This window comes from Vicugna pacos, chromosome 16 (assembly GCF_048564905.1).
Source record: "Vicugna pacos chromosome 16, VicPac4, whole genome shotgun sequence".
In the NCBI taxonomy this organism is placed as follows: domain Eukaryota; kingdom Metazoa; phylum Chordata; class Mammalia; order Artiodactyla; family Camelidae; genus Vicugna; species Vicugna pacos.
Genome location: NC_133002.1, coordinates 4,493,364 through 4,511,384, shown reverse-complemented (window position 1 = coordinate 4,511,384; position 18,021 = coordinate 4,493,364). Strand labels below are relative to the sequence as shown.

Below are 18,021 nucleotides of genomic sequence, written 5' to 3'. Positions count from 1 at the left end.
TGATGGTTCTGCAACTCATCACCAGCTATGCAAACTGACAGTTCACATCCTGGGGCAGCAGCGGGGTCTGGCCTGCAGAAAGGAGCAGCCTGACCAAATTTACGCTCACAAGATCTCTTAATTCACAAAAGCATTTGCTCTAGTTCCTGTTCTCTGCTGCAGGGGCTATGGAGAGGCAGTGGGGGTGGGGGCAGGACCACTGGGAGAATGTTCTGAAGAGAAGAGAGGCTCTCTTCACACTCTACTGAGTACACAGACTTTGGAGATGAAAAACAGACGGAGGGAGGCATTTCCAACCATCTTGCTGATCTGCGCGGGAGTTCATTGAACTGTACAGCGTAGCACCAGACCCTCGTGTCATTTAATGTTCCTTCTTAAAACTGTCCTTAAATGTTCAGCGCAAATATCCCTCCCCCTTTGACTTCAGTTGACAAAGAAAATAAAAATAAGCAAGTAAGAAACAGCTAAATATTGCAACGAGAATGACCAGAGTAGCTTTTTTTTTTTTTTGTCTCTGGAGAGTTCTGTTCAATAGGAAAAGTCCTCTAAACCAGAGTGGACAGAGGAAGTTTTAGGTTTGATCTGAACTTCATGAACACAACAGATTTCATCTTTTTTCTTCCCTCACAAATTTCCACCCCAGCTACTTGTTCGCCGAAACTGCCAGACCTTCCCTAGCTGCAGATACTCTTGGAATTCGAGGTTTCCTTTTGTCCTTTTCCCTGCAGCCCCTCGACACTCATCCCTCTCCACCCAGTCTCCCCCAGACAGCCGGTACATCACTGCTCCGTAGCACAAGATCCCTCGTGTACTTGTGAACCAGTTTGGGTCAGTCTGAAAATTGCTTTCGAACACGGATTGTTTATAATGACTGACCTCAGAGGCATATTTCGACGTACTCCCTCCCCAGCCGTCTGAGACAACCTCATCAGCATGGTAGGTTGTTTTCGGGGCTTTGAGTATGGGACTACTATTATTAGAGCAAAAATGATAGAATCCTGAGCTTAGATATGCAGGTTTGAAATTCTAGGCTTCGCTCTCTTACTGTGTTTTTCCATTTCTTTCCTTGTAACACTCATGATCCCAGTAAAAGGCTGATAACACCATCAGGTCCCTAATTCGGATCCCACTAATTCGGAATGTTTGATGATGTGGATGGAAGTTGATCTTGGAACTATCTGGGAGTGAAGTTTGTTATGCAGACTGGTATCTTAAATAATATTCTGGAGCACATTCACTTACTGAAGAAAACAAAAACATTTCCAGTGTTTTCTTCTACTTGTACAGTTAGTTGTGTCCAACATACCTCATTACAGTGGTACAGACTTCTACCTCTCAGCAAGTATTCTTCTTAAGTAGCACTCACCTGTTTCCTGGTCTGAGACAAGCCATTTCCTGAATCGTCTGAATTAGAGGTAGTTTAATATCCTCAGCGATGCTCTGGGAGTACATAGTTGAGCTGAAAAGTTGGTCGGGGATGCAAATACCAATACAAGATCGTATGTGCTAAATCCCCAGAAGAAGCATGGTTAAAAATTAAGTGCTATAGGAATTTTAGATCCGTAGAGATATTTGGAAGGTTCTTTGAAAACAGCACATATATATGCTATTTTCAAAGAACCTGCCAAATATATATATCTATAAACACATAGAAGTTTTAAAAAATTAATTCCAGAACTTGGCATAGTCTCTGCTGCATAAAATGTTCAGTTGATCTATATGAAACCTCCCTGTGTTTTGGAGTCAATGACTTTTATTTGGTGTAGCCGTTTTTTTTAATACCTATCTTTTATTGAGTACTTACTACATACCAAACAGTTTGTGCTAGATACAGTTCCAAACTCTGTTTTAAGCTATTCATGGAGGGTTCAAAACCTCCGATGCTCTGATGGCCAGGTTTCAGCCCGGGCGGGGGAGTGACCTGCGTTTAAGGTTCCGTGGCTACTCCTTCCATGTTGCCGTTGCAAAAATGTGGGCTTGAGGTTGCCAGACCTTCCATTTAGTCAAGAGAGACAGGAAATTCACGTTTTTATGGATATTTCCTGATTTTTAAACCGGTACAGGCCAAATAAAAGTTTGTGACTTTTGCATTATACACTCAGGCCCGTTTGATCTTCACAGCATCCCTACGAGATAGGGATAATTGTTTGTGCTTGCCCACTTCCAACACAGCTAATAAGTTACAAGGGTAGGGTTCTACCCTGGGTCTGTCTCACTCCCCACACGGCGGTGTTAATGTGCTCTTTCCTTTCTCCGCTCGACGCGTGGGACGGGTGCTGGGGATGGTTTGGGCAGGAAAGTTCTGTTTGGTTAAAGCCAGGCCCTTAACACAATGATCACATCCTGTCGTCCTGAACCATGGAGCGTCATCATCCAGAGAACAGTTCCATATGGCTTTAAGGGGAATCACTTACCACATGAAGTTGCCGGTGACTGTAAATATCAAACAAAAGCTCTGTTGCCTTTGCTGCAGATTTATTATTTCAACCTTGTGGTCCTTCTAGAAAAGCTACACAAATACTCTTAACTCGTTTGTACAGGTCTTCGTTTCACAAAGAGTGGCCACGTATTAGCGGCAGTTTTACAAGGCCTGACCTTGCCGGAGACAGAGGAGAAACCAGCCGTTCTCAGGACCTACGAAATATTTAAACACTTTTGTTAAAATTCTGAAATGAACTTGGGGGCCTGAAGGAGTTAACACACCTCCCCAAACCTGCCTTCAGCTGGTAAGATCAGGCCCATTATTATTATTATATACAGCTGTAAAAAGCTGGTTACATAGCATAAATTGCATCGAAGCACTTAGGCCACAAGATTACTCAAGAAGAATTGTATTGCTTGTTCAGTCATATATTTTGATCTTTATTGCTAGTAGTTTATTCTCATGAGAGTCGGGGATTAGCCTTGCTTTTAATGTAAAAAGTGTATCTATGAGGGTAAAAATATAAAATGAAAATAGATTTTTAATGGCAACTTTGGTTCTTAGCATTAATTTTACATGCCTTTTTCATTCTGAACTTTTAAACAGTTTTGAGAAACATATGAGAGATTTGTGAACAGGGGCAAGAGAGGGTCAAATGTATCAAATCCTTGGATTCCAGCAAATGTAGGATTTGTGGAAGACCGGAGAAGCACACATGTGTTGGGAATGTAAATTAAAATAAAACCTCACTCTGCGGAGCCTTGGAGAAGCGAGCGTACCACGTTGTGGCAAATGTCCGGGGCGTTTGTCTCCTGAAGAAATTAAGCAAATATTGAAATAAACATTAATTTTATCAGTCTGCATTTTTCCCCTTCCCTGGATGAAAGTGTTTCAGGAAAAATCATAGAAGAATCTATGGTAGCTCAGAGAGGTTAAACTCAACAGTTGTTTTCTTTGAAGTCCCTGGCCATGAGGTTAATTGCCAAAACTGCTTGTGGAAAAGGTGGTAACAATTTAACAAGACTGTACAACTGCAGAGACTTAGATGAATATCAGGTGTTTGCAGATGTTTTTTTGCCTAACAGGAAAGGGGGTGGGGAGGAGAGGAGGCGCGGAATGAGAAACAGGGGAAGAGAGAGGCCTGAATAAAGTCCCAGCTAAACAGCCAATAATTCTTTGTTTGCTTAGCCAATCATCCTGTAATTGGCCGGGAGGTTAATAGGCGTCTATCGATTGGTCAGGAGGAGTGCTTACTGCGGCGCTTTTTACTGTACGCGTCCAGACAGGAGGCTGCCTTTCCTGGAGCCCTCGTTCCCGCTCCGCAGGGCCATCCCAGCTCTGATTTATGAAACCCGACCAGGTGGCTCTTGGCCGTTTATGTTTTAAGTGTTGCCCTCTGGGTCTTTGCTGCTTATGGGTCAGCGTGCCCTTTCTCATCGTTTGTTGTGGTCATTTGAATACGCAAGCTTATTTACAACGCATCGAAGTAGGAATACATTAAAAATAATACCACCGGGGCGGGCTTGGTGGGGGGTGGGTACAGCTCAGCGCTAGGGCACATGCTTAGCATGCAGGAGGTCCTGAGTTCAATCCCCAGTACCTCCATTTAAATAAATAAATAAATTTACAACTTAATAACACCCCCCCAAGTTAAAAATAAATAATAACCAGCACCCACTTGGACTAAAAAATGGGAATAATCATGTGAGCTGTGGGATGGAGCCCTCCCTGCCCTAGAAATAGAAATTCTGCTTCCCGTATAGAGTTCCCAGGAGACCAGGAGATAAAATAATGCAGTCCTTTTTTTTTTTTTCTGCGTTGGACAGACGGGTTTCTCAACTCTCCCCATTCACTTGCCCTAATTGATTATGCTTGGATATGCTTTTGTGTAACTTCTTAGTGGCAGCTATTTGAGCGTTAAGGAAACTGAGGCCGTGTGTAACACGCCTTTCACCATCCAGGCTGCCTCTGGAGTTCATGACAGGGCTCTTCTGTCTTAACCCATCCTGACCTAGTCCTGACCCGAGCATTACTAATAAGGTACTTACCTCATCGTTTCAGTTCTCACTTGCTTAACTTGACTATAAATCCTTCTGCTGCTCGAGATCTTGGTTCTCCACCCTTGCTCAAATCTCCGTTTGTAGTTCAGAGTTCCCTGGGAGCCCGGTTGAAGGGGAGTAAATCCCCACTGATGATCAAGCCCCGAGCCACAGATTTCGGTGTAGCCACGTCTAGACAACTGGTTTCACCTGCACTGCCAGCTTGTCACTTAAGGCTGTGATGACCACAGCCACTACTTCCGCCTGTTTCTCCTACTGCTTTAATTTTACTACTAATATTTAAAAAAAAAAATACAAAACACGTTAAGGACTTCTGCAAATCCTCCCCTTGTTACTAACAATCTCCATCATTCAACATCCATATTTTGAACGATTGCCCTATCCCGGGATCTCTTGCAAGTACTGTGGATAAAGACGACAAGCCACAGCTCCATGCTGCCCGCTCGCGCCTTTGGAAATGTGGCGGATGTTGCTAAAACCCAGCAAAGGGTGGCAGCCACCAACCCCACGAAGTGACCCAGTACAAGAAGGGCAAGGATGCTCTGTATGCCCACGGACAGTGGTGTTATGACAGGGAGCAGAGGCGGTGGTAGGTAGACTAAGTCGATTTGCCCCCAAAAAAGCTAAGTCTACAAAGAAGATGGTTTTGAAGTTTGAATATGTTGAGCCCAACTGCAGGACTCAGAGAATGTTGACCAGTAAAAGACAGAAGCATCTTGAACTGGGAGGAGATAAGAGAGGGGACCAAGCGATCCAGTTCCAAGCTTCATGTTTCATTTTACTATGAAGAGTGTAAAATCTTGATGTTATGTTTAAAAACAAAAAAGACCACAATTATACTGACTGTGCAGATTCCTGGTCATTTTCCTTATGGAGAGAAAGGTGCCCTCTGGTTTGGTGGGTCTACCTCCCTCTGCAAAGCAGAGAAAGATATGATCCCCCCGCCTGTGGCAGGAGACCTGCAGACAGCCTTCCAGAGATTTTTTTTTTCCTGTAAGGTAACCTCTTCTTACTGAACTTTGTTATTTGTGCTGTCTTGGCATTGCAGGAGAGAATGCCTTTCTTTCTTCCTTCTTTTAAACATTTTCTTCTGGGGAGGTGGGGCAGGGTATAGCTCAGTGGTAGAGTGTGTGCTTAGAATGCACGAGGTCCTGGGTTTAATCCCCAGTTCCTCTATTAAAAAAGTAATAATAAATAAATAAATGAACCTAATGACCTCCTCCCCCCAAAGACAAAACAAACAAAATTACCTAAATAAATAAATTCTTCTGTCATCCTATTCAGACTCACAATTTTTTTCTCATCCTCCTGAGTTCATTAGCGCTCGCAAGAACCTTCTTAAATTTTCTCCTCTGTCAATTGTCCATAGAACTGTCTCTTCCTGTTGCTTCTGCAAGCAAGAATGGCCCTTTTCTGCTCCCCTCACTCCCCCATTACCTCATTTTAGAAGTCTGTTCTGATTATGATTCCTTCTTTTGTGTCTCTTCAGATATTCTGACTAACCTATTGTTACCATAGTGTTATGATGTAGGAGAGTGTCAGTCTGAACTCTCAATGTAGTCATTATGGTTCAAGGAAAGCAGAATGTTAGTAGCTAAGTATCCCATGGGGTAGTCGGCCACCAGTTCCACTAGACTTTAAGAATATCACTCCTGCCTTTCTCGCTGGTTCAGATCTAGGTAAAATGACCTTCTCTCTCTGTTTTCTTGTTATGTTACAGTATTTATTACGACTATCATAGGGAAAGAGATGATTCAATGTGCTTGAAAGCTCTAACCTCACCAGCCCCTCATCATTATGTGACAGCTCTTATTTACTCAACTTGGAATTCATAAGAGAAAGTAGCTTGGTACTTTTAAACAGACTGCACCTTCTTTATCGTTTGCTTTTACAGTAATCCCTAAAGCTCAGAGGCCCAGAGAAAGGTCCCTGAAATGTATTCTCTCTACCATATATGCCTTTAGAATTATTGCACTGGCTTATTGTTTTCTCATTTTTTGCTAAACTTCCCTATTTAACTCCATTATCAACTTTAATATCAGAACTCAACAGCATTTATAAGATTCTTTAGTAACATGGTGAGGTCTGCACGTCTGTCTTCCCATTTGTGGGTAGAATCTGCTACTATTTTCCAAAGGAAATAAAAACCAACCAACCAACCACAGCAAAAATTTCAGAACAATCCAGGTTCTGAAACTAACCAGCCTAAAGGTCTCATCGTTGGTATCCCTTCACTGGTGATGAAGGAATTATGAGAAAGGAGAATAAACAGACAACAATCCATTCTTTTAGAAAAGCGGAGCAAGGGCTGAGTAAGTAAGCGTGGAGTTCATCCCCTAGGGCCGCCAGGTTCTCTGGGAGGACCTTTCCTGTAAATATCTGTCACACTGCCTTCCTTCCATTTTGTTTCGTTGTCCTTTGTTTTATTTTGAGCCAGCCATGTTTTTTGCTGGATGAGCATTATAAAAAGGGAGGGAAAGAAGGGAGGGAGGGGTCGGAGGAAGGAAAGAAGGAGGGAAGGAAGAAAAGGAAGGAAGGAAAGAAGGAAAGCAAAGGAAACCCATGAAATAAAGCAGAGGTTGTGAACTGAGAGTTGGAGCAAATGCAATATTTGGAGATAGAACTATTTATAAAAGTTTGGGCGCTGACTCAGCCATGACATATTCACCTTTTTGGGAAAACTCAGGGAGATTTTTTGGCAAAACTCCATGATTTTGTTTGCACAGTTCTGGGGCAGAACTGCCACCGCAGACTTACACATTCTTGAGCACTAAAACATGACTTCAGTTAATCACTGGAGTATTTATTATTTAATGTGTTTAATGTAAAAAGGAATAAAATCTATTGCAAATGCAGTTACTTGGCTCTAAATATGATTTTATTTTAAAAATGTACTCTTGAAGTGTTCTTTTGATTGAATGCAACTGTTTTGTTTTGTGTTTTTAAATTTTGGCTAGCAAAAGGCAAATCATTTCAGAAATGTGTCCCTGTCTGCACTTTTCCTTGAAATCGTCTTTTGAATATGGAGAAGCGACCAATGAACAATACAGAGAATTTCTAATGAGGCATTTCAGGCCCCATGGAAGGTTTGTGCATGGTTCCCTCGTGTAAGATGACCTCAAAAGACATTTTCCTATACAGCAAAAAAAAAAAAAAAAAAAAAAGTGTGAGACGCTTACATATTTCGATGAAAGTGTTACTCCATCCTACAGCACAGATGAAAGAAACTTTAACAGGGAGTAAAAAAAATTTAATGAACATAGTTTGATATGAATTTTTGTGAATGTTATCAGAGACAAGTTATGGGGGGAGCCAAGTGAGTTGATATCTTTATAGGAAAACTTGAATTGGAGCAATAAATACGTCTGGAGGCTTCGGTGACATCATAAAGTATTTGTGCTTGAGTCTTTGTGATTTATTACTTTATCAACAGAAGTAAGCATTTGTCTTCAGAAATGGATAATTCATACTTTAATCTTATTTTCCCTCTATTTAATCAAGCTTAAGTTACAGGTTAAAAGCGGTGGCAAACACAAAACAAAACAAAGCAAAAAAAAAAAAAAAGACTCCAGCAAAAGCGTAATATTTAGCTTGAATCTTCATTTAAATTTGCCTCCCAGTGCTGGGGTTTTACATCTGTCCCAGGGCAAACAATTCTGGTATTTGTCAATAAGCAAAAGAAAAAGACTGGCTTTCAGAGAACAGGCATTTGATGAGAACAGGCATTTGATGAACTGGCGACAGTCGTGCGAGCGAGAATGTTCAAATGACTTCAGCTCTTTCTAGCTTCATTATGTCGGGCTGGCGGATCATATATGGAAATCTGGAAATCAGCAAATGAAAACCATATTGATCAGCATTGAGAACAAATGTAAAAAAGGTGGTCTCGAAGAGGAGCGGAGGCAAAGAATGCTTCCCTGGTCAACCTGATAGGCCCTTGTTAAGGCCTTTTAATCATTTATTAACGTAACCCCCCCCCCTTCTTCCCTTTCCACTCAGATTACCTCAGCCACAGAGCATCCTGCTCCATTTATCTTTTAATGTTTCCTTTATTTAATTTATTTTTAAGCTCCAAGTTATACTCTTATTTCAGAATTGAGTTTTACTTTTTATGGGATTGTTTTAAGTGACTGAAATGACTTTTCCCAACAAGCTCACCAGGCATTCAAAGGAGAAAAGCATTTGCTGAGATTCACCTATCAGCAAATAATTTACTTGGTATGCACCGCAACCAAAAGCAGGGAGACAGAGAGAGACAGGCAGACACATAAAAAAAAAAAAAGAGAGAGAGAGAGAGAGATGACAGAGCAAAATCTGAGTTGTTCCTAAACCTAATTCTCTGGGTTAACGGGAGGGTCAGTGTTTCCATTTTAAAGTTTTCTGTCATCCCCCCCCGCCCCGAGTTTGGAATTTATCTTGGGACAATTCTTTCAGGTCCTTTCCTCCCTCATTCTGTGACTAACAGAGGAAGCTGGAGTGGTCTCTCATCTTGTTGCCGTGGGAGGAACATGGGAGTAATGCCGGGTCTCCCTGAACGAGAGAGAACAGGGGGTCTGGGCTCGACCTCCGGGCCCCTCACCTGAAATGCATCTTGGGTCTGTGGGTTGCTGCTTTCCTAAATCACATTCAAACCTGGGTCTGACCCGGCTTATTTCTCTCCCCGCCTCTTCCCGCCCCCTCTCTCTCATCCCCTCCCACCCCAGCCTCCCGTGACATCTTTATGTGCAGGTTCCTTCCTCATTTGGTCAAAACTTTCAAAGATATTTTTTCACGCGGGGCCGTGTCCTTCTGTAGTTGATGAGTTACCTGTGGATGTGATCCTTTGGGACACTGATGGGTGTGGGACAGTAATTGTCTCTCCCCAACTTGGGAGCATAAATCACTCCTTAAAACAATCAATGTACACAAAAGAAACCAGAGTTAGAGATTGAAGTTCATGCCCTGAAACTGGTGTGTACAAACCAAGTATATATGATGGACTCTTTCAGGAGATATTTAGCAAATTGATGAAATTGATTTTTCTAATTTTTTCCCCCTTTGAAATCAAAACCCCCAAAACTCATCAACGTGAAACAGTTAGGGTATCACTTTGCTATAAATTTAACATCAAATTCTGAAATAGATATTCATTTAAAAACGTGGTTAAGCTCTGGGTGCTGGGGGCAATCAAATCGCTGAACTTTCTTTCTGTTCCGGACTCCTTGTCTGTGGCCGTTTGGGCATGATTATTTTTATCTTAGCTTCCCTACGTTTGCTTTTCTTTCCCTTGCATTTTGAGGGGCTATCTCTGATCGATTTGGATATCAAAAGATGCACAGCGTGGAGGTCTAATCCATCTAAATAGAATCAGGAATTTATTTTATTTTGGTTCTCCCCAGGTACTCCAAAGATATATTCAATAATGGATTTGAAAAAAAAAGAAAACTCCATGTATAAAATCTGTTTTATTTTTCCTTCTCACATACTCATTGATTTCTAAGTGCTTTTCCTCATAGACTCACATTACTGTCCCACGTTCCTTTCTGGGCTCTACATCAAACAGTGTAGGAATTACAGCAGGAGTGCTATCCGTGGAAGGCTCACTCTCCTTGTTTGTTGCAGAAGAGCAGAACATTAAACAGTGAGTGAACTATGCAGAAACGCTCTCCCTCTCTGGCTTTTTTACTCTCTGCCTCCCTCCCATCCTCTTTTATTTTTTTTTTTTCCCACTCTTCCCACTCCTTCTCTTCCTCTCTTTCTCTCTCTCTCTCCGTTCCCAATGGGAGTGTTGTTTATAGAGCATTATAATTTATAACTGAAGAGAGTGGATTTAATTTCAGTGGAGAGGCTCGCCAGCAGGGCGCCAGCCTGCAATCATATGAATCAGCAAGCTGCAAACTCTATTGAATGGAAAGTATTATCGCTGGCCACAAACGGACACTGTGCCTCCTGAACAACTCCCTTGGTGCAGGAAGACCTTGTCTTCATTCATCTATTTTACATATCTACTTCTGTTTTAATTTTGCCATTTCCTAAAAGTGTTTTCTCTTTAGACTGCAACTTTTCTCTGCCTTATTTCCTGACCCGACATTGGAAACTGCTATTTGTATATTTCTGGCTAGTTTGATATTTCTTCCATCACCATCCTTAGCATGTATGACTTTAGTTTTCCCTTCGCTTCTCTTTCCTGCACACAAGTTTTTTTTTCTTTATTAATGGGAGCCGTTAAACATGCAAACAAGACTATGATGAACCATTAGCATTAATATTGTAAAATGCTAGTCAATTTCAGTCACCTAGAGTTTTATTTAATCGTGGATATTTTGTTTGTTCTCAGATTTATTTTCTGTATTCATAGCAAGATTTATCTTCTTGCCCTTCAAACATCTTAGAGATGCTTTCTTATTCTTTTTTTTTAATTGAAGTATAAGTTGATTTACAACATTGTGTTGTGCTTTCTCATTCTTTATGTGACCCATCCAATCTCTTGTAATGTTAGTATCTGCGCCTTTGTAAAGCCAAGGTTTTTTTTAAGTGTTTCAGTCATTTTTCAGAAAGAGTGCTAGAAATGTGCATGACTTTTTTGTGGCTAGTATTTGTTTTAATCCACCATCGGCTGCTTTCATGTAGTTCAGCTAAATCTCTGAGTCATTTTGAAAAATCAGGTTAAACCTACAAGGCTGGTACCTTTTTCGGAAGTATTTTACTGAATTCATGTAGCTATTATAATGTTGGTAACTTAGGTAGCGAGTCTTTACACTGAGATTTGACAGTTTGCATGAATCGTGCCTCAAATATCAGGCTGTCTTCATCCAGACTTTTGAATAATTTCAACACTCAGGTCTCAGCAGTGCAATTCAAGTTGCACTATAGCCTGATTCTGATACTTGCTTAAAGGGAGAGAGGAATAGTTCACAAGGCACCAAGGAAGCGCCAGTAAAGGGATTTATTTAGACATAATTGGAAAAGCCAGACTAGTCTGACTTCATTTGTTTAAAATAAAGGTCTTATATATTTAGAAAATACTAACGAATGCAAAAGTTAGCAAATAACCAAAATGCTGAAAGCTCAGAAAATTGCTATGAAGTTCACATGCTTTTTTGTCAGAAACGTGCTTATTTCCTTGTATGTGTCTAATGGGAAATTATGTATCCGCTGGCATATTTTCTTGACACAAGGTAACATCAACAAATCAAAATATATGTAACCATCATTTTTCTCATTTAAAGCTCAAACTGATGAATCCATATGTCTTCATAAATTTTCTCCTTTAAAGTCTGAGAATAGAGTTACAGTCCTCACTGTCTCAGCTAGGAATTTTTTTTTTGTCTTTGATTACTTAATAAGAATTACACATAGGAACAGAAAATCAATATGTTTACTTCTGCTTATTTTCAAAATTGAGCATTGCTCTGTATTAATATCAGAGGAGGCAGACTGAGCGTCAGCTTAGATTCTGTTTGGTTTAATTTTAAATTCCTTGTGGTGGCAGTTGTCACCTCTAACAGCAGTGAATTAGCAGCAGAAGCGAAATTTCTCATCCCTCTGTTTTTATTCCAAGAAGTAGTAGAGGAAATGAGGAAGAAAATGGTGAGGTGACTGCAGATGAATGTATTTCTAAATGCTTTTAGTCCTGACTTAAAACCAGGTGGTAAGCCTGACTCATGATATTTGGATTTTTTATTGAATTAAGATTAGCCAAAGGACAGGCAGTTCCCTAATGAACATCTTTCTGCAGGGATCTTGTGCATTTGTAACATCCTTGAGGAGGTGGGAGGACTCCAGGGAAGGACAAACATTTGCGCAAGGTTGAAACGAAGCAACAACAGTGAAAAGGCCCTTGGCTTCATCCGTTTCTTTTCAGAGGCAGGGAAAGGGAGGACCTTTGGCTTTTCACTTGAGTTGTGTGGGCTTAGTTATTGAGTTTCTTTGGTGTGTTTTTACCTAAAAGATGCCCCCCTCTCTACCCACAATGCAATGTAAGGTTCAAGACAAACATGGCTCATTCATGCTTTATTCTGCTGAATTCCTATTTTTAAAAGATTCTACCAGAAGAATTCTCAAAACCCAACCCTAGATCAGACGAGCTCTGTTTGCCTGAATATTGCATGCAAAGGATTAGTTTCTTAACTTGGTGCCCACAGGTAAGTGAATTCCTTTGGGAATTTTCTGCAGTTGAAGTAGAAGAAGGAAACAATGTGGCCGCTATCTATGATTCAAATTTTAAACATATATTGAAAATAGAATCATCTGTAAATACATTTGCCCCAAATCTTTATCTGCTTACCAGAGTCAAAACTCGAAATTAAGTGCAGGAAAGTAGAGTTCACTAAAAAGTTGTTTTTTTATGGTCTAAAGCAGGTTGGTGGTTTTCTGTTTGCTTTGCTTTGCTTTGCACAATTATTGCACGTTACAGCGATCTGATCCCTTGATCAGAAAACCTTGATGAAATAGTCTGAATGGATTTTTTTCAGTGTTGCTAGGTGCCCTTGTGGAAGTCCCTGCCCTGGACATACAGGGGATATGTTGCATTCACCGTAATTGCTATTGGCTTCCTTGATTGTTCATATCCAAAGTTTCCAGGCGTTGCTTTAACAGAACGCGCTCGGGCATCAAGGCCGACAGCTATGTTTCCCCTCCCTGTAAACCCTGCTTCTGGACCGTGTGCTTGGCTGACTTAGCAAAGCTTAGAAGTCAGCTGCGTCTGTGTGAGCCAGCTCTGCTTTGACTGGGAGCAATTGAGAACACCATTTGTTTTCTTTCCTAAATATCACCAAAGTTTTATTTTCCATTCAGTGGGTTTTTTGTTTTTGTTTTTGTTTTTTGCTTTGGGCTAAGGGTTTACTAATTTTTCTAAACATCTATACATACTTCCAAAATATAAAAAAGGTCATGGCCTTATTATAACGCTGCGATCCCTCTAGTTAAAACTGTGACCTTGGTCGGGGGAGGGGGAGAGGCCGGACTGGTGGCTGCTTTCCTCACTATTTGGAGCTTTGATGTGTCCCTGCAACTGATAGAAATGCAGGGGGCGGGGGCGGGGTGGGGGGAGCGTTCTGGGAGAGGCAGCTGGCTGGCAGCGACAGATTAAAATATTTCTGACCCACAAAAGTAACCAAATGCCCATATTTCTTCATTTAACATAATTAATACCTTGTATTTCCATTGACTTTGATAAAGTGGCCTTTCTCCTCCCACCCCATCCCCCTTCCCTCTGTCAACTTGGGGAAGACTGCAAGCGATCTAGAGTTAAAATATTCTACAGATGATGAAGGACAGCATGTCTTAGAAAAGCTAACATCAAAAGTCTCAATTAGGTTGTTGCCTTGCAGGAAGCTTATAACCACATTAAAATGGAAGTTATTTCATTTTTAGTAGACTGTGTCTGAGCAGCGAGGGTTGCAATCTAGGAGCAATATGAAACACTTTGGTTCGGCTGCCAAGTAAATCCACATTTTGTTATAAATGTGTAATTACAGGAAATATATGAAAAGAAAAGTGTTAAGCATTTCTTATCAAATATTGTTCAAGAGGAATTTGGTGCCTTTAGCTTTGTAGCCTGGGATGGATTTTGGTCATGTTACAAGGTCTACTTGTTGCCTTTAATTTGAAGCAGTTGTTCTTAGAGCGTTATCACAGAGCACAGTGTTTTTTCGGTTCTTTAAAAGACAGAGAAAGTGGCACGAAACACGCCGATAGGTTTTAGCAGTATTTGATCGATCACATGGTCCTATCAGTATCTTATTTTCCTTTGATTTTGCACCTCAGTGTACACATTCCTGAGTGAAAACACGGACGATGTCTTTATTTTAAACAATCTAGTAACGGTGGAGCCAGCCATCTGGAAAGGTGATGTCAGCTGAGGGCAAGGGTGGTTGCTGGTTGAGGGTAGTCATCTGTTCCTCCCCCCGCCACACACACACCAGCCTCCGCAAATCCAGTTTCATGGTGCCTGGGTTGCTGTTTGGTGGGTTGAACTCATTCTCTTCAGCTGATATTTAACCAGTAGTTTGTGCTGGAGAAGTATCAGTGCTGCCTTCTCTGGCCTTTCCAAACATGATCGCCGAAGGCGAGCGGCCCTGATCTTCTCCGATGGGCAGGATTCAACTCTCTGTCAGAGGTGGGGGGAAGCACACGTTTAATGCCATGACGAAATCGGATTCCTCCCTCTAAGAAATCCTAAATTTGTGCCTGATGGCCAGATAAATGTGGCGCTGATTCCCATCTGCAGGCTGACTGTAGATCTGGTTCATAGAATATAGAATTTGGTCTCTGGGTACATGATGTTCCTCCCCCAGATGATGCGTAGGTATCCTGGTCCTGCTTTATTTTTCCCTTCCATAAAAATTGAAGACCTCCCATTGGCGACTACCTTGAGTGAGTACACCGACCGTGACCGCCACGTGTCAGGAGCCGTGTTCTTACAGGAATATGCATGCTTCAGGGAGATCCTGACTCCCTGTGAGACATGGGGCAGGTAGAGAATCATTTCATGAGGCGGGGCTTGCAGTGGAATCGTGCAGGCGCTCCTGATGCCTGGCTTTGGTTTTGTTTTTAATTCCGATCCAAGAGATGTTTCAAATGCATCTGCCTCCACAGAAAGAGAATTTTCTCATATTATACGGCAACAGAGAAAGGACAGATAGGCACCCCATATTTTATCTGGAGATGTCCTGACGGCATTCCTCGCTGCCTTTTTCCATGCCACAGCCAGCTGTACAGCAGCAAGACAGATGATCCCAGTAACAAACCTTACTGGTATGGTTCACTGAGTTTTTTGGACTCTGCATTTATTTTAGCGGACTTCTCTGATGGCTTTTTGCAGTTTTCAGCTCTTTGTTGTTGAAGACAAAAATAATAAGTAAGCCAGTTTCGGGATCTCCCTCTCTCTCTCTGTAACTGATTCCACGTCCCGGTGCCCTCCTTGGGGAGGGGCCCCTCCTAATGGAATGTGAGGGAGAAAAGGGTACTGTTTCCGTCCTTGGTGTCTTATTATTTGAGGCATTCAAGAGGATCAGCATGGTATTTGAATTTTTTCCTGAAAAAAAAGTTCTGTACAGACATATCTTATTCGAGTTGTATACATAGGTCTGTAAGTTTGGTCTTACTTTCTGAAAGGTCGGGGCAACCTTTTATCCACATTGAACACATTTTGGTTGAACACCTGTTGTGCAGTGTAACAGTGAATCCTTAGAATGGCTTTACTACCGGAGTAGATGATCTTGTTCCTCTTACACGAGTGCAGCACACATGATAAACGTTACTGAATAAGACATTTCTGCTGCACTAAAATTTAAGGGATCAATGTGTCTAAACTCTCAGGAGACGGGATAGTTCCTCCTAACAGTTGACCCCCCCGGTATTTTAGGTTGGAAGGAGTAACTACAGTACATTGTTCCAATGCAGAGTTGCTCAGATTTTTTTTTTTTTTTTACTTAAAATTTTCATTCCAGAGTCCTTTCTGGAATGTGGGTTAAGAAGTGGTAATATTCCATTTATCCAGGAGTCAAAGAAACAAACACAACTTCAAATAAACCGAAGACTTAACTGAAGTGACCATCTTGTTGGCCACTAAAATCAATGATAAAGATGTGACTTCTTTTTTCTTGAGACACTGATATTGGAAAATTTATAAAACCTTGAAGACAAAGCAATGAAAGTACCATGGAAGCATGTGATTGTGAAACAGTGGCAAGATACTGAATTGTCTTCTAAATCGTCAAAGAATTATTAAATTTGGCTCAATATAGAGTCTGTATTAAGTGTCCACATAATTTTCTAATTCCTCACTGGTTAGTATCTGCGTATGATAGCTGCAATGATTCTTCATTAATGAGAGTGTTGTTCTGTGAGCCCCCACATTGTAATTTCCTAGTTAGACCACCTGCTGATCTGTTAGGAGAAGGCAGAGCTGAGCCGACCCGACCTGGGCACACAGACTGGAAGGAGGTGATCCCTAGTTGGTCCCCCACGCAGGTGTCGTCCGGGAAGCAGAGCTGAGCTGGCCTCCTGGGACAGTGCCTCCAGTGATAGCTTCTTACCTTGTCTCTTATAGTTTCTGCAGTTACCTAATTTGTTCCAAAGGAAGCCTTGTTAGGGCGCAGAGTACTTGGAGACTTTTTTTTCTCAGAGGGAGCCCCAGGATCCAAAGGAATTAGCACAGACCCACCTGAGCTCCCAGATGCTCTCTGGAAAACAGCAGCCTTACTGCCCCACCTTATTCAGCTTGGCCACGCCTACTTCAAGAGTGTCAGGCACTCTGAGGGCATTTGTGGGAGTTTTTAAAAAAACATACTCAATTATAGAGAACGCTTCACTTACCTTTTCTCGATTCTTGAATGGACTCAGGCAGGAATTATGATCTTATATTTTATAGAGGAGCAAACTGAGGCTTAGAGATGTTAAGTAATTTGAACGTATGGACCGAGTGCTAAAGCTGGGAGTCAAACTGAGGTTCTGTAAATCCAAATTCCACCACCATGTGACACTGCCCACTTGTTTGTGATGGTGCTAAAATAGGTAATTGCTACCTGGGCTTATTAATGAACAAAGGTAACTATAAGTCTCATGTCAAGTTTTCCCCCATTACCGCTAGTTCAGGAGATGCCCCCCTGCTCAGTTCCTTTTCACTTTTGCAAAACAAAACACCTTTTCCAGGAGCATCTTTTGGCAGGTTGTCAACAAGCAAAAGCCTGGAATTCCTTCATGGCGTATTTTTGTCCTGTAAGGAGCTTCTCTAACTGACAGCTTCATCAGTCCTTCCCCCTAGCTTCTTCCAGTTAAAAGGCAACTTGCAGCATGGCCTCCAAATGGTAGGTGACAGCCCTGAGAGCATTTTCGTAAAGCATCAATTCATTTTGTGAAATAGGTTGATCTTTATTGAATGCTTACTGTATTCTTAGTGGTGTGGGAGATGAGAAAACTTGTTCCTTTCTCAATTCAAGGAGCTTAGGTTGGGAAAGATGAGGCATAAATGCATTTGAATTGCTTAAAAGATGAGAAAATACCACAAAGCTTTCTATGATCAATTGCAAAACTAACGGTACAGATTGTAAACGCTTTGCATTCAAGAGAAGAAAGAATCATAATCTTAGAATGCGTAATCCTCCCATCTTCAGAGAAGATAGAATGCAGCAAGATTAATATCCAGGCTTAAATTTATATAGCAAGGTATTGTCATATCTGGAATTCAAATTCAGATCTTTTCACTACCAGTCTCTTGCCAGAAGTGCACCCTCTCCCTGACCTGTTACCACTTAGATTTTTGAGAGAGAAATGGAATCTCACCATCAGTATTTTTAAGTTTTGGACTTGATGTAGTAGGTACCTGTCTATCCAGCACCCTGCTGTGCCCTGGGCACGAGGTACCAGGTACCCAAAAAAGTGGTCCTTGACTCAAGTAGTTTATAATCTAACACTAAAAATGTATATAGTTAACTGGACTACGAGATAAACGTAAGTCAGTGCCACAGAAGAGCCTTTCATAAGTATAATGCTGTGCGTGCCCAGTGGTGGGGGCAAGAGATTGGAACTCCAGCTTCTTGTAGGGGATGCACTGCA

The 18,021-nt window shown here is 41.5% G+C and overlaps 1 protein-coding gene and 1 non-coding gene across 18 annotated transcripts in view; both read left to right on the top strand.

Moving 5' to 3' along the window:
• BCAS3 (BCAS3 microtubule associated cell migration factor) overlaps positions 1–18,021 on the top strand; it is a 480,755-nt gene that overhangs the window by 290,524 nt on the left and 172,210 nt on the right. The gene's annotated exons all lie outside the window — the stretch shown is intronic.
• Positions 5,583–5,658, top strand: TRNAS-AGA (transfer RNA serine (anticodon AGA)). The gene has a single exon. It is a non-coding gene; the product is annotated as a tRNA-Ser (tRNA).